A 12,821-nucleotide genomic window follows, 5' to 3' on the forward strand; every position below is an offset into this window, starting at 1 on the left:
AACTCTTGGCTTGCCATAGGGTGAGTGAAGAAAGGAATGTACCCTTAGCAACCCTTAGTTTCCAAAGTAATGCCATGTATTGGTGGACCTCTCTAGAGAGAGACTGACGTCTTCATAGGGAGCCTCCCATAGAATATTGGAATGACCTTAGGGGAGCCCTAAGACGTCGCCACATACCTTCCTACTACCATAGGGAGTTAATGATCAAGCTCCAAAGACTCCAACAAAAGAACATGAGTGTGGAAGAGTATAGGCAGAAAATGGAGCTCTACATGATGAGAGCATCCATTAGAGAGGAAGAGATCACCACCATATCTAGGTTTCTAAGTGGGCTCAACCTTGAGATAAGGGATAGAGTTGAACTTCTACCCTGCCAAGACTTGAATGACTTGGTTCAACTTTGCATTAAAGTTGAACAACAAAATTTGCGCAAAACTTCAAGTCAAAGGGTGGGTTCTTACTCCAACTTTTATCCCAAGAAAGACTTTAAAAGGGAAGGTAGCACATCTAGAGAAGAACCCAAATAAACTACCAAGCCCTTAGCAAAAGATGCCTCCACCCCACCCATCCGTGCTAGGGACACCAAGTGTTTTAAGTGTTTTGGAAGAGGACATGTGCAAGCACAATGTCCAAACCAAAGGGCTTTGTTCTTAAAAGGAAAAGATGAGTACACTAGTGGTAAGGATGAACCTAGTACACAAGAAAAGGGGGAAGGAGAGAGGATAAATCCTTTGGAGGGGGACTTATTCATGATTCAAAGAATCCTCCACAACCAACCTAGTGCATCCCTAGAGACATAACGAGAGAACACTTTTCATACTAGATGCAATGTTTTAGAAAATATATGCTCTCTCATTGTGGACGGTGGATCATGCTGCAATTGCTGTAACACTAGATTGGTTGAGAAACTAAATCTACAAGTAGTTCCTCATCCAAAACCTTACAATTTACAATGGATCAATGAGAATGGGGAACTACGTGTAGACAAACAAGTGGAAATCAAGTTCTCCATAGGCCACTACAAAGACAAAGTTTTATGTGATGTAGTACCTATGGAAGCTTGCCATATCTTATTAGGTAGACCATGGCAATTTGATAAGAAAACCTTGCATGATGGTCTAACTAACGAGATTTCCTTCATCCACATGCACAAAAAGTTTATACTTAGCCCTTTACCACATTCCCAAGTGGTAAAAGACCAAATACAAATGAAACATAAGAGGGATGAAGAGAAAATAGAAAAAGAGAAAACTTTTGGGAAACAAAAGGCATGGGAGAAGAGTGTTCCTTCCCACAAGGTCATTCAACAAGGCAAGCACATTGAAAATACCCTTGAAAACATGCTTCTTGTTGAACAACCTAGCCTTACCTCTTGTAAAGGAACACTTGCAAGCATAAGCAAAAAGGAAGAGTCTTTAAAAGAAGCTTGCATAGATAAAGATGAAGTAGATTATTTCTCATATGTGCTAGGATATCACCAAGTGAATGTCAAGTTATCTATAAGCATCTACAAAAACAAATTTTTATGTGAAGTAGTGCCTAAAGAAACTTGTCATATCTTATTGAGACAACCATTGCAAAGTATACAAATTTTCATAAACAATGGTGTAACAACGAGACTATCTTTACACATAAGAGAAAAAGTCTTCATGAAGGAGAACTCATGGGCCAAATTAGAGTTGATAAAACTCTGGAGCTTTTAAAAGAAAAACTTTTGTCCCCCATGAGAAAAGAGGTTCAAAGACATTACCTTAGGTACAATTCTTGTTTTCAAACTACACCTAAGGCAATGTCTCAAGAACTCTATACTCATTCACCTTTTGCAAATGGTCTTTGGGAAGACACAAATTTCATATTAGAGCTTCCTAGGAAAACAAAAGGTTTTGATTCAATTTTCATGGATATGGATAAACTCTTCTCTAGATAAGTGATACAACTTCATGGTTTATCCTCAAGCATAGTGTTGGATAGAGCTCCAAATTTCGCAAACCATGATTTGAGGATTCTCTTTGGAAAACTTGCAACTAAGTTGTACACTTTAAATTCTTATCATCCTCAAAGGCATGGTCAAAATACATTTGAAAATCTAGCTCTTTCTACTATGCCTAGAATAATCATAAAGGACAAACACAACTCTAGAGATGAGCATACATACCATAAAGTAGTTCACAAAACTACTTGTATTTCTACTTTTGAGGTTATATGTGGACTAAATCATCTTTCTCCTTTTAAGATGTTACCATCTCCTATAGGATTTATGCCTAAAGAGAAAGTAACCACAAATGAACATTTCAAAATGCATAAGATGATTAGAGAACACATACAACAATAAAAAGAGAAACATTGTCCAAAGTTGCCAAAACCAAAAGGAAAACAAAAATGGCAACATAGTAAAATTAATTTTCAATCTAACACCTATGCTTTATTTGATGATTTCTATAGGTGGACGTTTGATCCAGGAGGACAAGCTTTGCGAAGCAAGAGGCTGCTATCCGAGATCAAGTCTGTAGATCTGAGGATAGATCTTCTCAAGAAAGAGGAGATGATGGACACCATCCAGCCACACTCATCCCCCTAGTTGAAGAAAAAAAGCATTGGATTTGAGGACAAATCATTTTCAAGAGGGAGGGGATGATGGAAGAGGTCCAAGCACAATCTCATATAAAAAGACAAGAGCCAAGACATGAGCTTCCAAAGCCAAACCAAGAGCGTCTAGGCCAAAGTGAAGAGCGTCTAGCACAAGGTGGAGCGTCTAAAGGGAGAGCGTCTAAAGGGAGAGCGTCTAGAAGGAAGGGTAGAGTGTCTAGGACCTATTACTAGGTCCATTACCAAGCTACGGATGTGAGACTTGGGCCAAGCTATGGATGGGAGAGAAAGCAACTTGTATAAGCTACATGAAGGCCCATTAAGGATAGTTTGGTATTAGTTGTGGTGTAAATAGCACACATTTGTTTCATAAGGATTTAACCTAGATTTGTTAAGATTTGGTACATTTTCTAGAAGGAATCTTTAGGCTAGGGCCGGCCATGTGCCTTTAGTCTTTGGATGACATTTGCATTTCATTTGGATTGTATTTGTTTAGCATTAGGGTTACCTTATGGTCCTCCTTAGCCTATAAAAGGAGGAGCCTACACCTTGTATTTTCAAGATTGAATAGAGTATTGTTATGCTGCCAATTTAGTGCCATACATTACTCCTTGCCTAGCTTCTAGGTTTTAATCTTCATCTCACCATCTTCAAAGGGGTTGGCCGAACCTCCCCATTTCCACACTCTTCATGCACCTTCAAGGTCACCACACCTCTTAGGAGGACCTTGTCCATCTCCTCCATTAAGCTTCCGCACCATCTTCAACAAAAATCCAAGAAGAGCTAATAGGAATTCCATCAAGAATGGTCACCCGCGTCGAGATCGCCTGGGAGAGACGACCCGAGCCTGCAAAAGAAGTGCAGGAGAGGGAGATCGGAGGTAAGAAGTTCAAGCTTGGCAAGTCTTTAGGCCAAGAGGCACAAGACCAGATTGTCGAGGTCATAGCACGACACATGGATGACTTCGCATGGTCAGCGTCAGACTTGCCCGACATCGACCCCGATTTCCTGTATCATCACCTTACCATGGACCCACAAGTCCGACCTGTCCGCCAGAGAAGGAGAAAGTTCAATGATGATAAGCGTTAGGTCATTAGGGAAGAGACCCAGAAACTCCTGAGCGCTGGCCACATCAGGGAGATTCAATACCTAGAGTGGTTGGCGAATGTAGTGTTGGTCAAGAAGGCCAACGGGAAGTGGAGGATGTGTGTGGACTTCACAGATCTCAATAAAGTCTGCCCAAAGGACTCCTACCCGCTGCCCAGCATCGACGCCCTTGTAGACAGCGCTATAGGGTGTAGACTTCTCAGCTTCCTGAATGTTTTCTCTAGAAATAACCAGATCCGAATGCATCCCAGGGACGAATGCAAGACAACGTTCATGATAGAGCTCTCCTGTTACTGTTACAAAGTGATGCCTTTTGGGCTCAAGAATGCAGGGGCCACCTACCAGAGGTTGATGGATAGAGTACTTGCGCCCATGATAGAGCGAAATGTCCAAGCGTATGTGAATGACATGGTGGTCACCTCCCAGGTGAAGGATCAACACATCGCTGATTTGGAAGAGCTATTTACCACAATAGCTAAGTACAGATTAAAGCTGAACCCTGGAAAGTGTGTGTTTGGGGTAGAGGTAAGCAAGTTCTTAGGGTTCCTACTCATTGAGCGTGGGATAGAAGCGAACCCTAAGAAATGTGTTGCAATCATAGCCATGCGCAGGCCGATCTCAGTGAAGGAGGTGCAGCAGTTGACAGGACGGATGGTCGCTTTGTCCAAATTCGTGTCAACATGAAGGGACAGGGGGCATCCTTATTTCTAATGCTTGAAGAGAAATAATAGGTTCATATTGACCAAGGAGTGTGAGGAGTCGTTCCTCAAATTGAATGAGTACTTAGCCAGCCCACCAGTGTTGTGCAAGCCACAGCTGGGCACCCCGCTTCGCTTGTACTTCCCTGTCACAAATCGGGCGATCAGTTCAGTCCTGGTTCAAGAGCATGACCACGTGCAAAAACCAATATATTTTGTGAGCAAGGTTTTGCAAGGGCCTGAGGTAAGATACTAGGCCATAGAGAAGGCAACCCTGACAGTAGTATTTTCGGCGCGAAGACTTCGCCACTACTTCTAGAGCTTCACCGTAATTGTGATGATAGACCTGCTCATTCACAAGGTCTTACAGAAACCCGATGTGGAAGGACGAATGGTGTGCTGGGTGGTTGAGCTATCAAAGTTTGATGTACAGTGCGAACCAAAAGGACCTATTAAAGGCCAGATTTATGCTGACTTCGTAGTACAACTCTCCTCGGCAGCCACACACCAAGAGGAAGCGGGTTTTAGATGGTTTCTCTCTGTAGACGAGTCCTCTAACCAATAGGGCAGTGGGGCTGGTGTCATCTTGGAAGGACCAAATGGGTTGTTGATCGAGTAGGCCCTACGGTTTGCTTTCAAGGCCAGTAACAACCAGGCGGAGTATGAGGCCCTGATAGCTGGAATACTGCTAGCCAAAGAAATGGGGGCGAAGAGTCTGCTGGTGAAGAGTGACTCCCTGCTAATAACGGGACAATTTACGTGAGAATATTAGGCCAAGGACCCCCAGATGGCCACATACCTACAATATATCCTTATTCTAAAGGAGACTTTTGCGGTGTTCAAGTTAGTACATGTCCCTCGAGAACAGAATGCCCGAGCTGACTTGCTAGCAAAGCTCGCCAGTTCAAGCAAGGGAGCAAACAGAGGACAATCATACAAGAGACCCTGAGGACACCTTGAACCACCACAGACAACACAGCAGAAGTCCAACAAATAAGCACCCCAGAAGGTGTTAAGAGAAGTCACCGGTCGTTGACTCAAGAAACGCTGAAAACGCCCAAGATAAGCATGTACGCATTATCAAGGGAAGATTCAATGCACGTTTGCCTAATTGAAGGAACCGAAACCTGGATGACACCCTACCGGCACTACTTGGCTGATGGGATACTCCCGCTGGAACACACAGAAGCCAGAGTAGTCAAGAAAAATTCATGCAAATACACCATGGTCGACGGGGATTTATTCAGACACGAGTATAGTCACCCTACCCTAATATGTATAAGTGGTGAGCAGTGCACACGCATTATGGCAGAACTTCATAAGGGGATATGCGGGAGTCACATCAATGGTCGAGCTCTCTCATCAAAGGCCATTCGCACTAGATATTACTGGCCAACCATGAGGGAGGATTGCACGAGGTATGCACAGCGGTGAAAAAAGTGCCAACAACATGCTGATTGGCATAAGGCGCCCCAAGAGGAGTTGAGATCGATTCATAGCCCATGGTCGTTTCATACCTAAGGAATCGACATCCTAGGGCCATTCCCTTTAGCAGTGCGACAGATGAAGTACCTCGTGGTTGCCATCGAGTACTTCACAAAGTGGATAAAGGCTGAGCCAGTAGCGCAAATCACAACCCACAAGGTCCAGCAGTTTGTATGGAAGAACATAATATGCTGCTTTGGAGTCTCAAAACGATTGGTGTCCGATAATGGCACCCAGTTTGCAAGCCAACAGTTTGGCAAGTTGTGCACAGAGCTTGGAATAAAGCAGGTGTTCGCATCAGTCGTACACCCCCAGACAAATAGGCAGGTCGAGTTTGCCAACTGAGTTCTGCTCAGAGATCTGAAGAGAAGGCTAGAGAAAGCCAAGGAGACTTGGGCAGAAGAGGATTCTATAATTGTGTGGGCCTACCACACCACTCCCCAGTCCACTACCAAAGAGACATCGTTTAGCTTGGTGTATGGTTTGGACGCGATGATTCCTGTAGAAATCCAGGAGAGCTCACCATGTTTTCAGAACTTCGTGGCTAAAGAATCCAACGAAGAAAGAAAGGTGAACCTGAACCTACTGGATTAAGTCAGGGAGGAAGCTCGCATCAAGGATAAAGCCTTGAAGAGAAAGGTGGAGTACAAGTACAACTCCAAGTTGAGACCTCGACAGTTCCATATCACCGACTTGGCGATGTGGAAAGCCCACCCCTACCAGTTAGAAAACAAGTTATCTCCTAAGTGGATTGGTCCATTCCATGTGACAGAGGCGCTTGGGAACAGAGCGTACAAACTCGAGACCCTAGAAGGTGGAACGATTCCTCGAACTTGGAACGGAGCAAATTTAAAGTTTTATTTCAGTTAATTATTTCATTGTACACAATTTAGGGGACACTCTTTTTCCCTTATCAGGGTTTTTTAATGAGGTCACCCAATAAAGTTTCAGTTAAAAGATATGTCTTTGCAAATTTGTTATACAGGGAAGTAAGCGAACCTCTCCCTTGGGTTAGAAACACCAAGACTGGGAATAGTATGGTTCTTAGTGAGCCTCCCTCTTGCGTGGGAACACTAAGGTCGAGACAGTAGGATTCTCAGTTAAAGTCCTCCCTTGCCTCTATACGGCAAAGGCGAGGTCAGTAAGTGAACCTCTCCCTTGTGTTAGAAACACCAAGACTGGAAATAGTATGGTTCTTAGTGAGCCTCCCTCTTGCGTGGGAACGTCAAGGTCGAGACAGTAGGGTTCTCAGTTAAAATCCTCCCTTGCCTCTATACGGCAAAGGCGAGGTCAGAAAGTGAACCTCTCCCTTGGGTTAGAAACACCAAAACTGGGAATAGTATGGTTCTTAGTGAGCCTCCCTCTTGTGTGGGAACGCCAAGGTCGAGATAGTATGGTTCATAGTTAAAATCCTCCCTTGCCTCAATACGGTAAGGGCAAGGTCAGTAAGCTAAGTAAAAATCTCCCTTGGGTTAGAAACACCAAGATTGGGAATAGCATGGTTCTTAGTGAGCCTCCCTCTTGTGTGGGAACGCCAAGGTCGAGAACAGAATAGTTACCAGTTAAAATCCTCCCCTACCTCTATACGGCTAGGGTGAGGTCAGAAAAAGGAACCTCTTCCTTATCTCGTAAGGCAAGGTTAGTATGGTTCCCAGTTATATATCTCCCTTACCCCTATATGGAAAGGTCGAGACCAGCTAAGTGAGTCTCTCCCTTGTCTTGCAGGAGAAGGTCATAGTTAAAGATCTCCCTTGCCCTTATATGCCAAGGTCGAGAGCAACATTTCCCTTATCTTTGTTTGACAAAGGATAGGGCGAAGTAAGAGTTCAAGCGAGCACCACCTCTAGCCTAAGACGACGAAGAAAGGTTAAGGACAAGCGAGTAAAGAAGTGTGCTATCTAAGTTAGAAAGGTCCTAAAGCGTTGTTAGACTAAGCAAGACAGTCAACAACAAACACAACGAAACAGTTCAAAGTAAAAGAACATTTTATAGATAGAAACACACACACACACACACAGATATATATATATATATATATATTTACAAATGACAATTGTTCATCAGACTGCAAGATAATTACAAAAGAAGTCATCAAGAGTCAACATCCACCAGCTGACCATCCACGACCCTTCTCACCAGCCCAGTTTGGGAGAGATCCACCCCAGGATGCACACATCCAACCTGGGCCATGGCGACTTCAAACCCGGCGGCGTCCTTAGTAAGCTCCACTGTTGAGAATCAACTAAAGGTGGCTTTTTATAATGAAGAACAAGATCATTCGCCTTCACATTTAAAGTTTTTCTTGTTAATCTTTGCAAAAGATAAAGCCCAAGCCCAAGCCCAAGAAGGCCAAAGCCCACAAAAGCCCAAAGACCATCCCATGAAGGGCAAAGCCAAGTTTTAAATAAATATTGTTTAGAAAGGTGCTTAGAGGGAAACATTAGAAACCTCTATTGTTAAAGCATCTTTTAGTCTTTAGTTAAGAGTCTTAGGGGGGTGTGTTAGTAGATAGGTGTAGGAGTAAATAAGGAGGTGCCAAAGTGAGAGAAGGGATCACACTTTCCTCATGCTTTGTTTTAGGCGCAAATTCTAGAAGCTTTTTAGGAGGGAGTTTTTTTTAATTTGTGTAGCTTACTTTTCAGCACCTTAGGCTATAAATAGAGGTGCTCTCTTTGTAAAATTCAGATTGGAATTAATCTAAGAAAACTCTACTCAAATTTTGAGTGATCTTTGGAGAGCTTTTGGAGCCTTCTTCTCTAGTCTTATCTTGATGGATCATTGGAGTCCTCAAGTGGCGGCATCACTCTCATCTAGGAGCATTCCACACTTCTAGTGGCGAGATCTTCCAACATTCTTCCATCTTCATGAGCACTCTCTTCTCCTTCCTTTCTTCTCTTTCAATTGTTCATGTTATCTTGTGTTCTTGAGTTGTTTGGTTCGGCTTTTCTAATTTTCCAGCACCTATGTTTTGTTCTTTGCCTTTTAATTTCATTTTGTTCGGTTGAAATGTGTTTTTATGCAATTCTGTTCGGTACTTCTTAATTCTACCTCTTTTGTTTGGTTCAATTTGACTATAATTGGTTCATCCAAATGAGTTTGGGATTTGGTACTAGTTTTTGGTGAGTTCTTGTCTTAGAACAATGATCCAACTCTAAGAAAAGTGCCTCTATAATGTCCAACTCAAGGTGATTCCTAAGAAGGTCAAGAACCTTTCTCTTTATGGCTAGTGGAATCACATCATCCACCTTGGTCTGTTGGAAGAGTTCATCCTTGCGAGATAGCTCTTCCTTCAGCTTGGCAAGTTGTTCCTCTAGTTGTGATGATTTCTCCCTAAATTCTTCCTCAAGCTTGACAGCTTTCTCCTTTGACTGTGCCACTTCCTCCTTCAAGCCAATCACCTCGGTTCGAAGATCCAAGACTTTGGCATGAGCCCCCACAGCTTCCTGAGACTTCTTGAAGAGGAGCTTCTTAGCCGCTAGCTCAGCTTTGCGAAGATCTACAACCTCCAGATAAAGGGCAATCTCGCAGTGTTTAAGCCCCTAGATCTGGAGGGCGTCTTAGCTAGCTGCCTCCTTCAGCTTTTGCATCTTAGTCATGGTAAGGCTAGACGCAACGAGAAAGTCCCCAAGACACTTGGTTGCGTGCTCTTGTAGGGGGTCTTCATCCATGTTCTCCATCCTCTCCTAATCTTGGAAGGATTGAAGTGCACAGACAAGTAAATATGAGCAGAAGCAGAGATAAACAAGTACCAATGTAACCCTTAAGGGCCTTAGGGCTAAACTCAAGTTGGAGCAGCTTAACGGTGTTAAACGGCGCTTGAAGGCCAAAAAGGAGGTCGCACACCTCTCGTTCCCGTGGGGGTAAGTCCTCGAGGCACCTGGGCTTCTTGAATTTAGGTTTCTCTGCCCAGTAGGGGAAACCTGTCTAAGAGAGTGGGGTCCCTTTTGTTGCACCGAACCTTGAAGAACTTCCCTTTGAAGCCCTTGTATGACTGCTGAAAGAGAGTTAGAAGAACCCTCCCAGCAACTCCGTTGAAGCTTACCCACAACTTCTTCCAGGACTCTTGGCCTCCAAGAAGTACAGGAACACGTCCACTGATGGCGTATGGCCAAGGCAGTGGCACAAGATCGAGAAGGCCCTAACAAACGACCAGCTGTTTGGGTGCAGCAGGGCGGGGGCGACATTGATTTCAGTGAGGAGGACTCGCTCGAAGCTAGTGAAGGGTAAGCAAAGGGCAAGTCTTTTGAACACGGTAGAGTAGATGAAGCAGAATAGTCCCTCTGGGTCCAAAGACTCATCACAGCAAACAGGTTCACTAACCCTGCAAGGCACGGCCCTTACGAACTTGTCGTGCTCCCTCCCAAATATGCGGGACTTGTGGCAAGTTTCGTTTTTTCCTATAGGTTACTATGGTCGCGTGGGTAGTAAAGCTGGAAGTTTCCTCTAAGAGGTTGCTAGGTGTTCAATGGTACAAGGACCTATAGTGAGGGGGAGAAGGAGTTGGGTTTGGAGTTGAGGGTGGAGTTGAGGTTGGAGTTGAGATTGGGGTAGAATTTGGAGTTGAGGCCGGAGTAGGATTCAGTTGAGCCATCTCAAGAAGAAAAGCTAAAAGAAGGGAAAAGAAGAAAAAACGAAGGTTTAGAGAAGGAAATGTGCGCACCCCAGAAAACAGAGAAATACGAAAACGATGAACAGGAATCGTAAAGTGCAGAAAACATAAACAGTCACAGAACAGTTATAGCAGACTATGAGCATCAAAATTGTAAAGCAAGGGTGACCATAAAGTAAAAAACGTACCTTTGAGCGATTAGGTTTCGAAGAGTCGCAGTGGTTGAGGAAGAAGAGAGAGTGTTTGAGAGAAGAAAATGCTCGAGAAATGTTAAGAGAAGTAATGAAACAGTGAAGGAGCGTAGGGGTTTGAAGGGTTTAACGTATACAAAGAAGTGCAAGTGGCAACGAGCCTTAGCCGTTGATCCTGCCACGTGTACGTTGATTAAAAAAGTATGGTGAAACGTCACCTCGGTGCACTGTTCACGTCCCATCACTCTAGTGCAACGTAGGTCGCCATGGGCGATCACTTAGCCTCTTCGTTAAAACAAGTTACAGCTCGAGCCTGGGGGGTTTGTGTATTAGCCAAACCTCGGACATCGGCATCGAAGAGGTCGACATCAGACGTCGACATCGGACCTCGGTGGTCCGACAGTAATAATGGGCCACGTAAGTTGGGCCCCAGAAATAGTATGAGTTAACGCCCAAATACCAGAAAGACCTAAATCACGAGAGGATCATGCATGAGGTGTGTATAGTACATTCGGGTACGACACAAGCAAGTATTCCCTGGAGGCACTAAGGCTCGTAAGGGTTAGGGTTTCCAGGGAAAGATTGCATGCATGACACGTGAATAATTAGGGCACCCACAGAACATATGGCACCGCAGTGCTGGTACATGAGTTGATACCCTGGCGGCCATACTGTTAGAGATTTTGCACTCCAGAAGGGGCAAGTCTTGTGCCGCAGCTACGCTAAGCTTGTGCAACACGTCACAGGATGCCTCACCAGTAACCCTAATTCCACTAAAGGAAGATTCTCGTGGGATAGGGAGTTGACCTAGATATAATCTATATAAAGGGTGGTAAGAACCCTAGAAAAGGTACGCCGTTTCTAAGACTGAAACTGCTTTACATACTTACTGTTTCTTAGCCTAGTACTGACTTGATCGTCGGAGTGCAATCAACAGGTAGGGTCCCCTCTGTTTTAACGGAGCCACTCTCAGCTACCCAAGTAGAGAGCGAAAACCACCACGAGATAGGAGGAGTCACCATCTGTCTTTGAGGTCAACGCGACTGAGTCAACCGTCAAGAACCGTATAAATTATTCTAGTATTTATACAAAAAGTTTGTCTATTTTTTTATTATTGTGTGGGGGTGGCTTGGATGTTCTTCCCTAATAGTTATTATACTTTAATACCTATAGTACCTGACAAGAATAGTTATTATACTTTAATACTTATCTTACACGATAAAGATATTTATTATACTTTAATACCTATAGTACATGACGACAAGACTAATTCTGTAAAAATATATTATACTTTAATATCTATAGTACACGATGACAAGTTGGACTGGAGGGTATGGAATTTTGTAAGCAAAGCATAACCATCAATAATTCATAAAGGCATTTATTAGAAGCTGCAGAGTGATTATGCTCTTATTGTAAGCAAAGCATTATTGTACTTTGTTGTGCTCTCTTTCTGTCCACTTAGCTTAATGACTTCAATAATACCTCAAATTTCTTATTGGTGTATTTATTTCCAGTATAAGAATTTTTTTTGAGGTTGACATTTCGGATGTTTCTTCCTACATCCCATATTTAAAAAAAAAAATATTTTACCCTTTTTAAAAATAACATGCAGAATACTCTTTCTGAAATATTTTTGAAAGATATTTTCCATAACATATTTTTAAATTTCGAATTTATTATTCTGAAAGTAAAAAAATATGTTCCAAAAAAGATATTTCAGAATAATTTTTTTTATCTTTTAAATTTCCTATTCCAGAAACATTTTTGCATTGGGAACTCTTCTATTCCGGAATTACCCAAATCTGTTAAGAGTAATAATTTGAATTTTTCAAAAAATATAAGAATGCAAAAGGAAAACTATAGGGGTGCAGGAAGAAAATGTAAGGGTGGATGAAGAAACACCCCTACATTTGCTACATTTAAGGATCCTTTATATAATTGTTTTGGGCCATTATTTATTCTCTCTAGCCCATGCCCATGCCCCACCCCTCCTCTGTTATTACATCTTAGGTTTTATTGTGACTTGCTCTTTCATCTGTTAAATGTGGAGATATTGCTTCACTCCCTTTTTTTAGACATAGACTAGTTCTATCATCTTATTAAATCTTCTTTTAACAAGTCTTTAAGAATTTTTTAATTGTA

This window comes from Phaseolus vulgaris, chromosome 4 (genome assembly GCF_000499845.2).
Source record: "Phaseolus vulgaris cultivar G19833 chromosome 4, P. vulgaris v2.0, whole genome shotgun sequence".
NCBI classification, from domain to species: Eukaryota; Viridiplantae; Streptophyta; class Magnoliopsida; order Fabales; family Fabaceae; genus Phaseolus; species Phaseolus vulgaris.